This window comes from Chrysoperla carnea (assembly GCF_905475395.1).
Source record: "Chrysoperla carnea chromosome X unlocalized genomic scaffold, inChrCarn1.1 SUPER_X_unloc_12, whole genome shotgun sequence".
Taxonomy (NCBI): Eukaryota; Metazoa; Arthropoda; class Insecta; order Neuroptera; family Chrysopidae; genus Chrysoperla; species Chrysoperla carnea.
Genome location: NW_025408067.1, coordinates 64,918 through 81,090, shown reverse-complemented (window position 1 = coordinate 81,090; position 16,173 = coordinate 64,918). Strand labels below are relative to the sequence as shown.

Sequence of the window (16,173 nt, the reverse complement as noted above, 5' to 3'; positions counted from 1 at the left end):
ATATATTTTTCATAAATATCATTAATATTAAAGTATATTATTAAAATTTTCAATGAAGTAATCAATTTAAATATATACTTATTATTATACCATATATTTTAAATAAAAATGCAACCGCACACAGTATTCTCAAGTGGCCACCCATCCGTGGTTACTGACTGTGGCAAATGTTTCTAAACTATTATTTTATAAAAATATTTATACAAAAAATAATTTACTCTTATCAAATATTAATTTGTGGCCTGTATTAAGGCCTATGTTATTTTCATTTTTTAGCAAAATATAATGAAATATTTCAATATATTATTTAAAGTACAGATCATTTCTTTTTTGGTGCTGCTTTTTTTAATTTTTGTAGGAGATGATTTTGGCACAGAAGCTTTCTTAAGCTTTTGGTGCTTTCGGTTTACGAGCAGGGCTACTTTTGGCAGCGGATTTTGTACTTTTTGCTGGTTTTGCTTTAACTGGTGCTTTTTTTGATGCCGCTGATGATTTTGCAGTAACTTTTTTAGCAGCAGTTGATGATGATGGAGTCGCTTTTTTTGCTTTAGGGCTTTTGGCTGCCAATGATGTAGTTGTGGCTTTCTTTTCTTTTGGTGCCCGGTTACTTTTAGCACTCTTTGCTGAACCTTTTGCTCCACTTTCTTTTTTGGATACTTTTGATTTAGCTGAAGAATTAGATGAAGCGGAAGCAGCCAATTTGAATTGAACCAGATGCACCTTTACCTTTAGTTTGTACCAAGGCTCCCTCAGTTACAGCAGCTTTTAAATATTTTTTAATAAATGGTGAAATTTTATCAGAATCCACTTTATAATTTGCAGCTAAATATTTTTTTAATTGCATTGTAATTTGATGAACCACCACGTTCTTTTAAATTTTAATTGCGTTAACAACCATTTCTGATGTACGTGGATGTGTTGGTTTTGGAATGTTGTTTTGTACGTTTAGCACCAGAAGCTGTTGCTTTTTTTGTTGGTGTTGGAGAAGCAGCAGTAAACCGCAGTTGCTGTGCAACAGCTGTAGAATTTTCTTCGGCCATATTTTTTACTTATAAAAATAATGTATTTATTATAAATATTTAAATGATAAAATATAATAATTCTATCAAATAAAAAGTAAAGGTTTTCAATTATATCATTATTCACAATAATATAAGTCCCTATGTAAGTCAAAGTACCATGTAGAAAACACATAAAAATTAAATAGTATTTCTAATTTACTGTCGTTAGTAAAACATGATTTATTTTTTCAATTTCTATAATATATAAAATAATAAATTATAAATTTAAATATAATAATATTTATTTTATAAATTAAAATATATTTAATTTTTTATTAACAAATATTAATAAACATAGGTTTAAATATAATTATTTCAATCATACAAAACATAATATTTTTAAGGTAAACTTAAAAAGTATATATTTTTATTTTTTATTTAATATCGATTTATTATAAATTATTAGTATATAAATAATTAAAAAATTTAATATATAAATATATATATTATAGTATAAAGATTTCATTTTTAGAAAAACTTTTTTTGTCAATAATGACAACGTATTATTATGAAATGTGTTAATCGAACATTGACAAAATATATTTCATTAGAAAATACTTTTATTTATGCATTAATATCAATAATTAACTATTAAATTAATTTTTTCATAATTATATAAAGAAATTTTATACTGATATAAGTATTTATATATTATAATATTTATTTTAAATATAAAAAAATTTTATGACAAAAATATATTATTAGAGTATTTGTTGAGATTAATATAAGATTATTTTAAATAAGAATTATTTATATAATTATTAAAATATTATTAATTTTATGTTATGTAATTTTAATAAAAATAAATAATAATAATAAATATAAAAATTTTTTACAATTTAAATTTTATATGATCTAAATAATTTTGTTAAGTACGATATGAGAAATCATTGTAAGCTTCGTTAAGAAACTTTGTAATATAAAATAATAATAATAATATTAAATATATAAATAAATAAAATAAATTTGATACATATTTTTGGTTCATTCTGTGTATAAATCAAAGGATACCGAATAATTGGTAACGGATGCGATATATTATAGTATCGAGTATTAAAACATAATATATAATTTATCTTGTTATTCAAATTTTTTGTTACTTAACTTATGTATTTAGAAAATTTATAATATTATTTATATAATTGACATAAAATCTTATAAATTGAAATTTTATTAATATGTATCAAAAGAAGAGAGTAACGTATTGATATAATATCAAAGGATACTGATTATTTAAATAACGAATACGTCATATATTGTTTGTGTAACAAAGTTCACTTGGCCATCTAGTTGAAAATAACATTTTCAATAGAAAGTTTATATGCTTTTTTTTTTCTTTAATTATTAAAAAAATAAATTGAAATTTAATTCAATCAAATTTTTTTAATAATTTTTAAAAAATTTTCCTTTTAAAAAATATTTTGTGATGTTGTGATAATATGTATTAATACAAGTGCATCCTGATACTTTTAATCTCTAGTAAAGGTATGAGTATCATGAACAGTTTTGTTATCTAATGATATTATTTTGATAATATTTTGTGTATATTCTTATAATATTTTGTCTAAATATCATCATAATACAATATTATTTGATAATAGTTTTATGAATAGTCTTATAATATGTTACCTAAATGTCATCATAATATGATGAATTATTTCCATAATAACATAAAAAAAAGAAAAAAAAAAAAAAGAATCATTAATTTATAATTATTTAAATTGATTCTTTAAAAAAATATTATAATATATTATTTATAAAAATAATTTTTACTCTTATTTTAAATAATTTGTGGCCTTTTATTAAAAGGCCTATGATCGATGTATTATTATTATAAAATTAATGCAATGTTTTTAATTATGCTTTCTTTTCAGTTTTCTTTGGTAATAACACTGCTTGAATGTTTGGTATACACCACCTTGAGCAATTGTTACACCAGATAATAATTATTTAATTCTTCATCATTACGAATTGCCAATTGTAAATGACGTGGAATGATACGTGTTTTTTTGTTATCACGGGCAGCATTACCAGCTAACTCGAGAACTTCTGCAGCCAAATATTCCATAACAGCAGCCAAATATACTGGGGCACCAGCACCTACTCGTTCAGCATAATTTCCTTTTCGTAATAATCTGTGAATTCTTCCAACAGGAAAATTGTAATCCTGCTCGGCTTGATCTTGACTTTGCCTTTCCCTTTACTTACCACCTTACCTCGTCCAGACATAGCGAATAAATTTATTTAATTAATATTTTTTTTTGTAAATATAATCACACAGATGTGTACGTTACGGGGATTGTAACATAAATGTTTAAAATGTTATTTGGGTATTTTAATTTATAATATTTAAAAATATAAAACTTTAAAAATAAACCAATCACCTTATAGTATTATTTTCAGCCAATCAGAGAGTAGTATTCATTTTTATTGTTATATCCATCTTCGCGTATATAATACGCTAGTTGTATACACGACACGCTCATACATATACTGACTGGTGTTCTGTAACTATCTGTGTATATTAATTGTTTGTAACAATGCCACCAAAAACAAGTGGAAAAGCAGCAAAAAAAGCTGGCAAAGCTCAAAAAAATATATCAAAGAGTGATAAGAAAAAGAAGAGGAAGCGCAAGGAATCATATTCATTTACATTTACAAAGTATTAAAACAAGTGCATCCTGATACTGGTATCTCTAGTAAAGCTATGAGTATCATGAACAGTTTTGTTAATGATATTTTTGAACGTATTGCTGCTGAAGCATCACGTTTAGCACATTATAATAAACGTTCAACAATCACAAGTCGGGAAATTCAAACCGCAGTTCGATTATTATTACCTGGTGAATTGGCAAAGCACGCTGTTAGTGAAGGTACTAAGCTGTTACAAAATATACAAGTTCAAAATAAATAAATCGAAAATATTATTTAATTGATAACATAAAAATACATCAACATATAAAAACGGCTCTCTTTTTAAGAGAGCCATCAAATTTTTTAAATAAGAGTAAATTATTTTTATATATACAAAAAAATTAAATAAACAATTATTAATATCATATTTAATATAAATTTTTATATATTAATAGCTTGAATATATCTATTATTAGTATATCAATATTATTAATTTTAAATATAATAAAGGATATCGCGGAATATATATCGTAAATCAGTGTAATGCAAATGCATTACATTACCTTTATTATTTTCATTTTACATTTACTACTTGTTTATGTACGCTTATAATTATTAGAAAAATATATTTTAATAATTTTAAAAAATAAATGAAATAATAAAAATTTAATAATAAATTATTTATTGAAAGTATAAAAAAATGGGTATAGCAAAATCTTTATTTTCTTTGATTAAGGCGAAATGTTTTATTAGTTATAAATTCGATAATCTCCTATCGATACTTGTTACTCTTAACTTGTATATATAAAAAATATAATAGTATATTAATTTATAATAAAATTTTTTCAAAAATTCAATAAGTTATTGTAAAATAAAATAGATAATATACAAATTATAATTTATTATTGCAGATATATTACAATAAAAAAAAAAAAATAAAAATATTTGGTAATGTATGTTATAACAAAATAATTTGTTGTAAACAAATTATATAATATGTTATATTTATTAACAAATTTATTTACTCTTATATAAATAAAATTAGTGGGCTTCCCAAAAAGGAAAGCCTGTTTAAATTTATCGGATGTATTAAATATTCTTTAATAATTTACTAAATATTTTAAGTAAATTTATTATATTTTCTTATAACCTCCAAAACCATACAAAGTACGACCTTGTCGTTTTAATTGCATATACAACATCCATAGCTGTACTGTTTTACGTTTTGCGTGTTCAGTATATGTAACAGCATCCCGAATAACATTTTTCAAGGAATACTTTAAGTACACCACGTGTTTCTTCATAAATTAAACCAGAGATACGTTTTACTCCACCTCGTCGTGCTATACGACGAATTGCAGGTTTTGTAATACCTTGGATATTATCACGCAAAACTTTTCTATGACGTTTTGCACCCCCTTTTCCAAGACCCTTTCCACCTTTTCCTCTGCCAGTCATTTTAATAAAAAATTATTTACAATATTTTAACGAACGGATAACACGTGTGTTAACCTCACAAGTATTGTAATGTATGTGAGCGCCCGGTACAATTGTGCCTTTTTATATAAAGCATTAAAGATTTTTTAAGCCACGCCTATACAATTTGATTAGTCCATACTCTGATAGCTATCCAATAGGATATGACAACAAAATTTTGAATTTCATATAAATATAAATACAACACATTTTTTTCGCATTTAAACATTTGACTTTGTAGTATCAAATTGTCGAATATAATTATTAAAAATTGTGTGTTTTTTTGTAAAAACATTATTATTTGAAAATGGCTAGAACCAAGCAAACTGCACGTAAATCAACTGGTGGTAAAGCACCAAGAAAACAATTAGCAACGAAAGCTGCACGTAAAAGTGCACCAGCAACTGGTGGAGTAAAAAAACCACACAGATATCGTCCTGGTACAGTAGCTTTACGAGAAATTCGTCGTTATCAAAAAAGTACTGAATTGTTAATTCGTAAATTACCATTCCAACGTTTAGTACGTGAAATGCACAAGATTTTAAAACCGATTTACGTTTTCAAAGTTCAGCTGTTATGGCATTACAAGAAGCTAGTGAAGCCTATTTAGTAGGTTTATTTGAAGATACCAATTTATGCGCAATTCATGCAAAGCGTGTTACAATTATGCCTAAGGATATACAATTGGCAAGACGTATTCGTGGAGAACGTGCATAAGCGTTTTTAAATGACAATTTAAAAAAAAAAAAAACTAATAAGAAATATTTTCGGTCCTATATATAGGACCAACATATATTATTAATAAGAGTATATTATTTTTATTAAAAAATATATATATATATATATATATATATATATATATATATATAAATATAAATTATTGAAATAAAATTAAACATTATAAAAATTTGTTATAATTATAAAGCGATTGCTATTTCTAAAAATAAATAAATTTCATAAAATTTATATTATTTTATATTCATTTGAAATATTAAAAAAACTTCTCGCTTTAAAGTAACCATGATATGAGTTATAAATGCAATAAAATTTTATACAAAAAATAATATTTATTTGTTGATGAATAATATAAAAGGTTTACATTTCTAAATAACATATATTTATATATGGTGTGTAAAAAAAAGAAAAGAAGAAAAATAATTTATATTTTTAATATAAAAAGGCAGCCCGCACACAGTGTTCCCAAGCGGTCACCCATCCAAGTACTGACTGTGCCCAATGTTGCTTAACTTCGGTGATCGGACGAGAACCGGTGGTTTCAACGTGGTATGGCTGTTGCCAGTAATAAATGAAATTTTTACAAATATATATTTTTCATAAATATCATTAATATTAAAGTATATTATTAAAATTTTCAATGATGTAATCAATTTAAAATATATACTTATTTATTATACCATATATTTTAAATAAAAATGCAACCGCACACAGTATTCTCAAGTGGCCACCCATCCGTGGTACTGACTGTGGCAAATGTTTCTAAACTATTATTTTATAAAATATTTATACAAAAAATAATTTTACTCTTATCAAATATTAATTTGTGGCCTGTATTAAGGCTATGTTATTTTCATTTTTTAGCAAAAATAATGAAATATTTCAATATATTATTAAAGTAACAGATCATTTCTTTTTTGGTGCTGCTTTTTTAATTTTTGTAGGAGATGATTTGGCAACAGAAGCTTTCTTAGCTTTTGGTGCTTTCGGTTTACGAGCAGGGCTACTTTTGGCAGCGGATTTTGTACTTTTTGCTGGTTTTGCTTTAACTGGTGCTTTTTTTTGATGCCGCTGATGATTTTGCAGTAACTTTTTTAGCAGCAGTTGATGATGATGGAGTCGCTTTTTTTGCTTTAGGCTTTTTTGGCTGCCAATGATGTAGTTGTGGCTTTCTTTTCTTTTGGAAGCCCGTTTACTTTTAGCACTCTTTGCTGAACCTTTTGCTCCACTTTCTTTTTTGGATACTTTTGATTTAGCTGAAGAATTAGATGAAGCGGAAGCAGCCAATTTGAATGAACCAGATGCACCTTTACCTTTAGTTTGTACCAAGGCTCCCTCAGTTACAGCAGCTTTTAAATATTTTTTAATAAATGGTGAAATTTTATCAGAATCCACTTTATAATTTGCAGCTAAATATTTTTTAATTGCTTGTAATGATGAACCACCACGTTCTTTTAAATTTTTAATTGCGTTAACAACCATTTCTGATGTACGTGGATGTGTTGGTTTTGAATGTTGTTTTGTACGTTTAGCACCAGAAGCTGTTGCTTTTTTTGTTGGTGTTGTAGAAGCAGCAGTAACCGCAGTTGCTGCAACAGCTGTAGAATTTTCTTCGGCCATATTTTTTACTTTATAAAAATAATGTATTTATTATAAATATTTAAATGATAAAATATAATAATTCTATCAAATAAAAAATAAAGGTTTTCAATTATATCATTATTCACAATAATATAAGTCCCTATGTAAGTCAAAGTACCATGTAGAAAAACACATAAAAATTAAATAGTATTTCTAATTTACTGTCGTAGTAAACATGATTTATTTTTTTCAATTTCTATAATATATAAAATAATAAATTATAAATTTAATAATAATATTTATTTTATAAATTAAAATATATTTAATTTTTTTATTAACAATTATTAATAAACATAGTTTAATATTAATTATTTCAATCATACAAAACAATTAATATTTTTAAGGTAAACTTAAAAAGTATATATTTTTATTTTTTATTTAATATCGATTTATTATAAATTATTAGTATATAAATAATTAAAAAATTTAATATATAAATATATATATTATAGTATAAGATTTCATTTTTAGAAAAACTTTTTTTGTCAATAATGAAAACGTATTATTATGAAATGTGTTAATCGAACATTGACAAAATATATTTCATTAGAAAATACTTTTATTTATGCATTAATATCAATAATTAACTATTAAATTAATTTTTTCATAATTATATAAAGAAATTTTATACTGATATAAGTATTTATATATTATAATATTTATTTTAAATATAAAAAAATTTATGACAAAATATATTATTAGAGTATTTGTTGAGATTAATATAAGATTATTTTAAATAAGAATTAATTTATATAATTATTAAAATATTATTAATTTTATGTTATGTAATTTTAATAAAAATAAATAATAATAATAAATATAAAAATTTTTTAACAATTTAAATTTTATATGATCTAAATAATTTTGTTAAGTACGATATGAGAAATCATTGTAAGCTTCGTTAAGAAACTTTGTAATATAAAATAATAATAATAATATTAAATATATAAATAAATAAAATAAATTTGATACATATTTTTGGTTCATTTCTGTGTATAAATCAAAGGATACCGAATAATTGGTAACGGATGCGATATATTATAGTATCGAGTATTAAAACATAATATATAAATTTATCTTGTTATTCAAATTTTTTGTTACTTAACTTATGTATTTAGAAAATTTATAATATTATTTATATAATTGACATAAAATCTTATAAATTGAAATTTTATTAATATGTATCAAAAGAAGAGAGTAACGTATTGATATAATATCAAAGGATACTGATTATTTAAATAACGAATACGTCATATATTGTTTGTGTAACAAAGTTCACTTGGCCATCTAGTTGAAAATAACATTTTCAATAGAAAGTTTATATGCTTTTTTTTTTCTTTAATTATTAAAAAAATAAATTGAAATTTAATTCAATCAAATTTTATAATAATTTTTAAAAAATTTTTCCTTTTAAAAAATATTTTGTGATGTTGTGATAATATGTATTAATACAAGTGCATCCTGATACTTTTATCTCTAGTAAAGGTATGAGTATCATGAACAGTTTTGTTATCTATGATATTATTTTGATAATATTTTGTGTATATTCTTATAATATTTTGTCTAAATATCATCATAATACAATATTATTTTGATAATATTTTATGAATATCTTATAATATGTTACCTAAATGTCATCATAATATGATGAATTATTTCCATAATAACATCATAAAAAGAAAAAAAAAAAAAAGAATCATTAATTTATAATTATTTAAATTGATTGATTCTTTAAAAAATTATTATAATATATATTTATAAAAATAATTTTTACTCTTATTTTAAATAAATTTGTGGCCTTTTATTAAAAGGCCTATGATCGATGTATTAATTATATAAAAATTAATGCAATGTTTTTAATTTATGCTTTCTTTTCAGTTTTCTTTTGGTAATAACACTGCTTGAATGTTTGGTAATACACCACCTTGAGCAATTGTTACACCAGATAATAATTTATTTAATTCTTCATCATTACGAATTGCCAATTGTAAATGACGTGGAATGATACGTGTTTTTTTGTTATCACGGGCCAGCATTACCAGCTAACTCGAGAACTTCTGCAGCCCAAATATTCCATAACAGCAGCCCAATATACTGGGGCACCAGCACCTACTCGTTCAGCATAATTTCCTTTTCGTAATAATCTGTGAATTCTTCCAACAGGAAATTGTAATCCTGCTCGGCTTGATCTTGACTTTGCCTTTCCTTTACTTTACCACCTTTACCTCGTCCAGACATAGCGAATAAATTTATTTAATTAATATTTTTTTTTGTAAATATAATCACACAGATGTGTACGTTACGGGGATTGTAACATAAATGTTTAAAATGTTATTTGGGTATTTTAATTTATAATATTTATAAATATAAAACTTTAAAAAATAAACCAATCACCTTATAGTATTATTTTCAGCCAATCAGAGAGTAGTATTCATTTTTATTGTTATATCCATCTTCGCGTATATAATACGCTAGTTGTATACACGACACGCTCATACATATACTGACTGGTGTTCTGTAACTATCTGTGTATATTAATTGTTTGTAACAATGCCACCAAAAACAAGTGGAAAAAGCAGCAAAAAAAGCTGGCAAAGCTCAAAAAAATATATCAAAGAGTGATAAGAAAAAGAAGAGGAAGCGCAAGGAATCATATGCAATTTACATTTACAAAGTATTAAAACAAGTGCATCCTGATACTGGTATCTCTAGTAAAGCTATGAGTATCATGAACAGTTTTGTTAATGATATTTTTGAACGTATTGCTGCTGAAGCATCACGTTTAGCACATTATAAATAAACGTTCAACAATCACAAGTCGGGGAAATTCAAACCGCAAGTTCGATTATTATTACCTGGTGAATTGGCAAAGCACGCTGTTAGTGAAGGTACTAAAGCTGTTACAAAATATACAAGTTCAAAATAAATAAATCGAAAATATTATTTAATTGATAACATAAAAATACATCAACATATAAAAAACGGCTCTCTTTTTAAGAGAGCCATCAAATTTTTTAAATAAGAGTAAATTATTTTTATATATACAAAAAAAATAAAATAAACAATTATTAATATCATATTTAATATAAAATTTTATATATTAATAGCTTGAATATATCTATTATTAGTATATCAATATTATTAATTTTAAATATAATAAAGGATATCGCGGAATATATATCGTAAATCAGTGTAATGCAAATGCATTACATTACCTTTATTATTTTCATTTTACATTTACTACTTGTTTATGTACGCTTATAATTATTAGAAAAATATTTTTAATAATTTTAAAAAATAAATGAAATAATAAAAATTTAATAATAAATTATTTATTGAAAGTATAAAAAATGGTATAGCAAAATCTTTATTTTCTTTGATTAAGGCGAAATGTTTTATTAGTTATAAATTCGATAATCTCCTATCGATACTTGTTACTCTTAACTTGTATATATAAAAAATATAATAGTATATTAATTTATAATAAAATTTTTTCAAAAATTCAATAAGTTATTGTAAAAATAAAATAGATAATATACAAATTATAATTTATTATTGCAGATATATTACAATAAAAAAAAAAAATAAAAATATTTGGTAATGTATGTTATAAACAAAATAATTTGTTTACAAATTATATAATATGTTATATTTATTAACAAATTTATTTACTCTTATATAAATAAAATTAGTGGCTTCCCAAAAAGGAAAGCCTGTTTAAATTTATCGGATGTATTAAATATTCTTTAATAAATTTACTAAATATTTTAAGTAAATTATTATATTTTCTTAACCTCCAAAACCATACAAAGTACGACCTTGTCGTTTTAATGCATATACAACATCCATAGCTGTAACTGTTTTACGTTTTGCGTGTTCAGTATATGTAACAGCATCCCGAATAACATTTTCAAGGAATACTTTAAAGTACACCACGTGTTTCTTCATAAATTAAACCAGAGATACGTTTTACTCCACCTCGTCGTGCTAAACGACGAATTGCAGGTTTTGTAATACCTTGGATATTATCACGCAAAACTTTTCTATGACGTTTTGCACCCCCTTTTCCAAGACCCTTTCCACCTTTTCCTCTGCCAGTCATTTTAATAAAAAATTATTTACAATATTTTAACGAACGGATAACACGTGTGTTAACCTCACAAGTATTGTAATGTATGTGAGCGCCGGTACAATTGTGCCTTTTTATATAAAGCATTAAAGATTTTTTAAGCCACGCCTATACAATTTGATTAGTCCATACTCTGATAGCTATCCAATAGGATATGACAACAAAAATTTTGAAATTTCATATAAATATAAATACAACACATTTATTTCGCATTTAAACATTTGACTTTGTAGTATCAAATTGTCGAATATAATTTTTAAAAATTGTGTGTTTTTTTGTAAAAACATTATTATTTGAAAATGGCTAGAACCAAGCAAACTGCACGTAAATCAACTGGTGGTAAAGCACCAAGAAAACAATTAGCAACGAAAGCTGCACGTAAAAGTGCACCAGCAACTGGTGGAGTAAAAAAACCACACAGATATCGTCCTGGTACAGTAGCTTTACGAGAAATTCGTCGTTATCAAAAAAGTACTGAATTGTTAATTCGTAAATTACCATTCCAACGTTTAGTACGTGAATTGCACAAGATTTTAAAACGATTTACGTTTTCAAAGTTCAGCTGTTATGGCATTACAAGAAGCTAGTGAAGCCTATTTAGTAGGTTTATTTGAAGATACCAATTTATGCGCAATTCATGCAAAGCGTGTTACAATTATGCCTAAGGATATACAATTGGCAAGACGTATTCGTGGAGAACGTGCATAAGCGTTTTAAATGACAATTTAAAAAAAAAAAAACAAATAAGAAATATTTTCGGTCCTATATATAGGACCAACATATATTATTAAATAAGAGTATATTATTTTTATTAAAAAATATATATATATATATATATATATATATATATATATATATAAATATAAATTATTGAAATAAAATTAAACATTATTAAAATTTTGTTATAATTATAAGCGATTGCTATTTCTAAAAATAAATAAATTTCATAAAATTTATATTATTTTATATTCATTTGAAATATTAAAAAAACTTCTCGCTTTAAAGTAACCATGATATGAGTTATAAATGCAATAAAATTTTATACAAAAAATAATATTTATTTGTTGATGAATAATATAAAAGGTTTACATTTCTAAATAACATATATTTATATATGGTGTGTAAAAAAAAAGAAAAGAAGAAAAATAATTTATATTTTTAATATAAAAAGGCAACCGCACACAGTGTTCCCAAGCGGTCACCCATCCAAGTACTGACTGTGCCCAATGTTGCTTAACTTCGGTGATCGGACGAGAACCGGTGTTTTCAACGTGGTATGGCTGTTGCCAGTAATAAATGAAAATTTTTACAAATATATATTTTTCATAAATATCATTAATATTAAAGTATATTATTAAAATTTTCAATGAAGTAATCAATTTAAATATATACTTATTTATTATACCATATATTTTAAATAAAAATGCAACCGCACACAGTATTCTCAAGTGGCCACCCATCCGTGGTACTGACTGTGGCAAATGTTTCTAAACTATTATTTTATAAAATATTTATACAAAAAATAATTTACTCTTATCAAATATTAATTTGTGGCCTGTATTAAGGCCTATGTTATTTTCATTTTTTAGCAAAAATAATGAAATATTTCAATATATTATTAAAGTAACAGATCATTTCTTTTTTGGTGCTGCTTTTTTAATTTTTGTAGGAGATGATTTGGCAACAGAAGCTTTCTTAGCTTTTGGTGCTTTCGGTTTACGAGCAGGGCTACTTTTGGCAGCGGATTTTGTACTTTTTGCTGGTTTTGCTTTAACTGGTGCTTTTTTTGATGCCGCTGATGATTTTGCAGTAACTTTTTTAGCAGCAGTTGATGATGATGGAGTCGCTTTTTTTGCTTTAGGCTTTTTGGCTGCCAATGATGTAGTTGTGGCTTTCTTTTCTTTTGGTGCCCGTTTACTTTTAGCACTCTTTGCTGAACCTTTTGCTCCACTTTCTTTTTTGGATACTTTTGATTTAGCTGAAGAATTAGATGAAGCGGAAGCAGCCAATTTGAATGAACCAGATGCACCTTTACCTTTAGTTTGTACCAAGGCTCCCTCAGTTACAGCAGCTTTTAAATATTTTTTAATAAATGGTGAAATTTTATCAGAATCCACTTTATAATTTGCAGCTAAATATTTTTTAATTGCTTGTAATGATGAACCACCACGTTCTTTTAAATTTTTAATTGCGTTAACAACCATTTCTGATGTACGTGGATGTGTTGGTTTTGAATGTTGTTTTGTACGTTTAGCACCAGAAGCTGTTGCTTTTTTTGTTGGTGTTGTAGAAGCAGCAGTAACCGCAGTTGCTGCAACAGCTGTAGAATTTTCTTCGGCCATATGTTTTACTTTATAAAAATAATGTATTTATTATAAATATTTAAATGATAAAATATAATAATTCTATCAAATAAAAAATAAAGGTTTTCAATTATATCATTATTCACAATAATATAAGTCCCTATGTAAGTCAAAGTACCATGTAGAAAACACATAAAAATTAAATAGTATTTCTAATTTACTGTCGTAGTAAACATGATTTATTTTTTCAATTTCTATAATATATAAAATAATAAATTATAAATTTAATAATAATATTTATTTTATAAATTAAAATATATTTAATTTTTTTATTAACAATTATTAATAAACATAGTTTAATATTAATTATTTCAATCATACAAAACAATAATATTTTTAAGGTAAACTTAAAAAGTATATATTTTTATTTTTTATTTAATATCGATTTATTATAAATTATTAGTATATAAATAATTAAAAAATTTAATATATAAATATATATATTATAGTATAAGATTTCATTTTTAGAAAAACTTTTTTTGTCAATAATGAAAACGTATTATTATGAAATGTGTTAATCGAACATTGACAAAATATATTTCATTAGAAAATACTTTTATTTATGCATTAATATCAATAATTAACTATTAAATTAATTTTTTCATAATTATATAAAGAAATTTTATACTGATATAAGTATTTATATATTATAATATTTATTTTAAATATAAAAAAATTTATGACAAAATATATTATTAGAGTATTTGTTGAGATTAATATAAGATTATTTTAAATAAGAATTAATTTATATAATTATTAAAATATTATTAATTTTATGTTATGTAATTTTAATAAAAATAAATAATAATAATAAATATAAAAATTTTTTAACAATTTAAATTTTATATGATCTAAATAATTTTGTTAAGTACGATATGAGAAATCATTGTAAGCTTCGTTAAGAAACTTTGTAATATAAAATAATAATAATAATATTAAATATATAAATAAATAAAATAAATTTGATACATATTTTTGGTTCATTCTGTGTATAAATCAAAGGATACCGAATAATTGGTAACGGATGCGATATATTATAGTATCGAGTATTAAAACATAATATATAAATTTATCTTGTTATTCAAATTTTTTGTTACTTAACTTATGTATTTAGAAAATTTATAATATTATGTTTTAATTGACATAAAATCTTATAAATTGAAATTTTATTAATATGTATCAAAAGAAGAGAGTAACGTATTGATATAATATCAAAGGATACTGATTATTTAAATAACGAATACGTCATATATTGTTTGTGTAACAAAGTTCACTTGGCCATCTAGTTGAAAATAACATTTTCAATAGAAAGTTTATATGCTTTTTTTTTTCTTTAATTATTAAAAAAATAAATTGAAATTTAATTCAATCAAATTTTATAATAATTTTTAAAAAATTTTTCCTTTTAAAAAATATTTTGTGATGTTGTGATAATATGTATTAATACAAGTGCATCCTGATACTTTTATCTCTAGTAAAGGTATGAGTATCATGAACAGTTTTGTTATCTAATGATATTATTTTGATAATATTTTGTGTATATTCTTATAATATTTTGTCTAAATATCATCATAATACAATATTATTTTGATAATATTTTATGAATATTCTTATAATATGTTACCTAAATGTCATCATAATATGATGAATTATTTCCATAATAACATATAAAAAAGAAAAAAAAAAAAAAGAATCATTAATTATAATTATTTAAATTGATTCTTTAAAAAAATATTATAATATATTATTTATAAAAATAATTTTTACTCTTATTTTAAATAAATTTGTGGCCTTTTATTAAAAGGCCTATGATCGATGTATTATTATTATAAAAATTAATGCAATGTTTTTAATTTATGCTTTCTTTTCAGTTTTCTTTGGTAATAACACTGCTTGAATGTTTGGTAATACACCACCTTGAGCAATTGTTACACCAGATAATAATTTATTTAATTCTTCATCATTACGAATTGCCAATTGTAAATGACGTGGAATGATACGTGTTTTTTTGTTATCACGGGCAGCATTACCAGCTAACTCGAGAACTTCTGCAGCCAAATATTCCATAACAGCAGCCAAATATACTGGGGCACCAGCACCTACTCGTTCAGCATAATTTCCTTTTCGTAATAAT

At 23.7% G+C, this 16,173-nt stretch overlaps 1 non-coding gene and 1 pseudogene across 1 annotated transcript; both read right to left on the bottom strand.

Annotated features, from left to right (window-relative positions):
* Window positions 1-6,349: 6,349 nt before the first annotated feature.
* On the bottom strand, window positions 6,350-6,469 carry LOC123303679 (annotated as a pseudogene).
* A 6,376-nt stretch (window positions 6,470-12,845) lies between these two features.
* LOC123303675 lies at window positions 12,846-12,964 on the bottom strand. Its single transcript, XR_006535773.1, has one exon. It is a non-coding gene; the product is annotated as a 5S ribosomal RNA (ribosomal RNA).
* Between the last annotated feature and the right edge of the window lie 3,209 nt (window positions 12,965-16,173).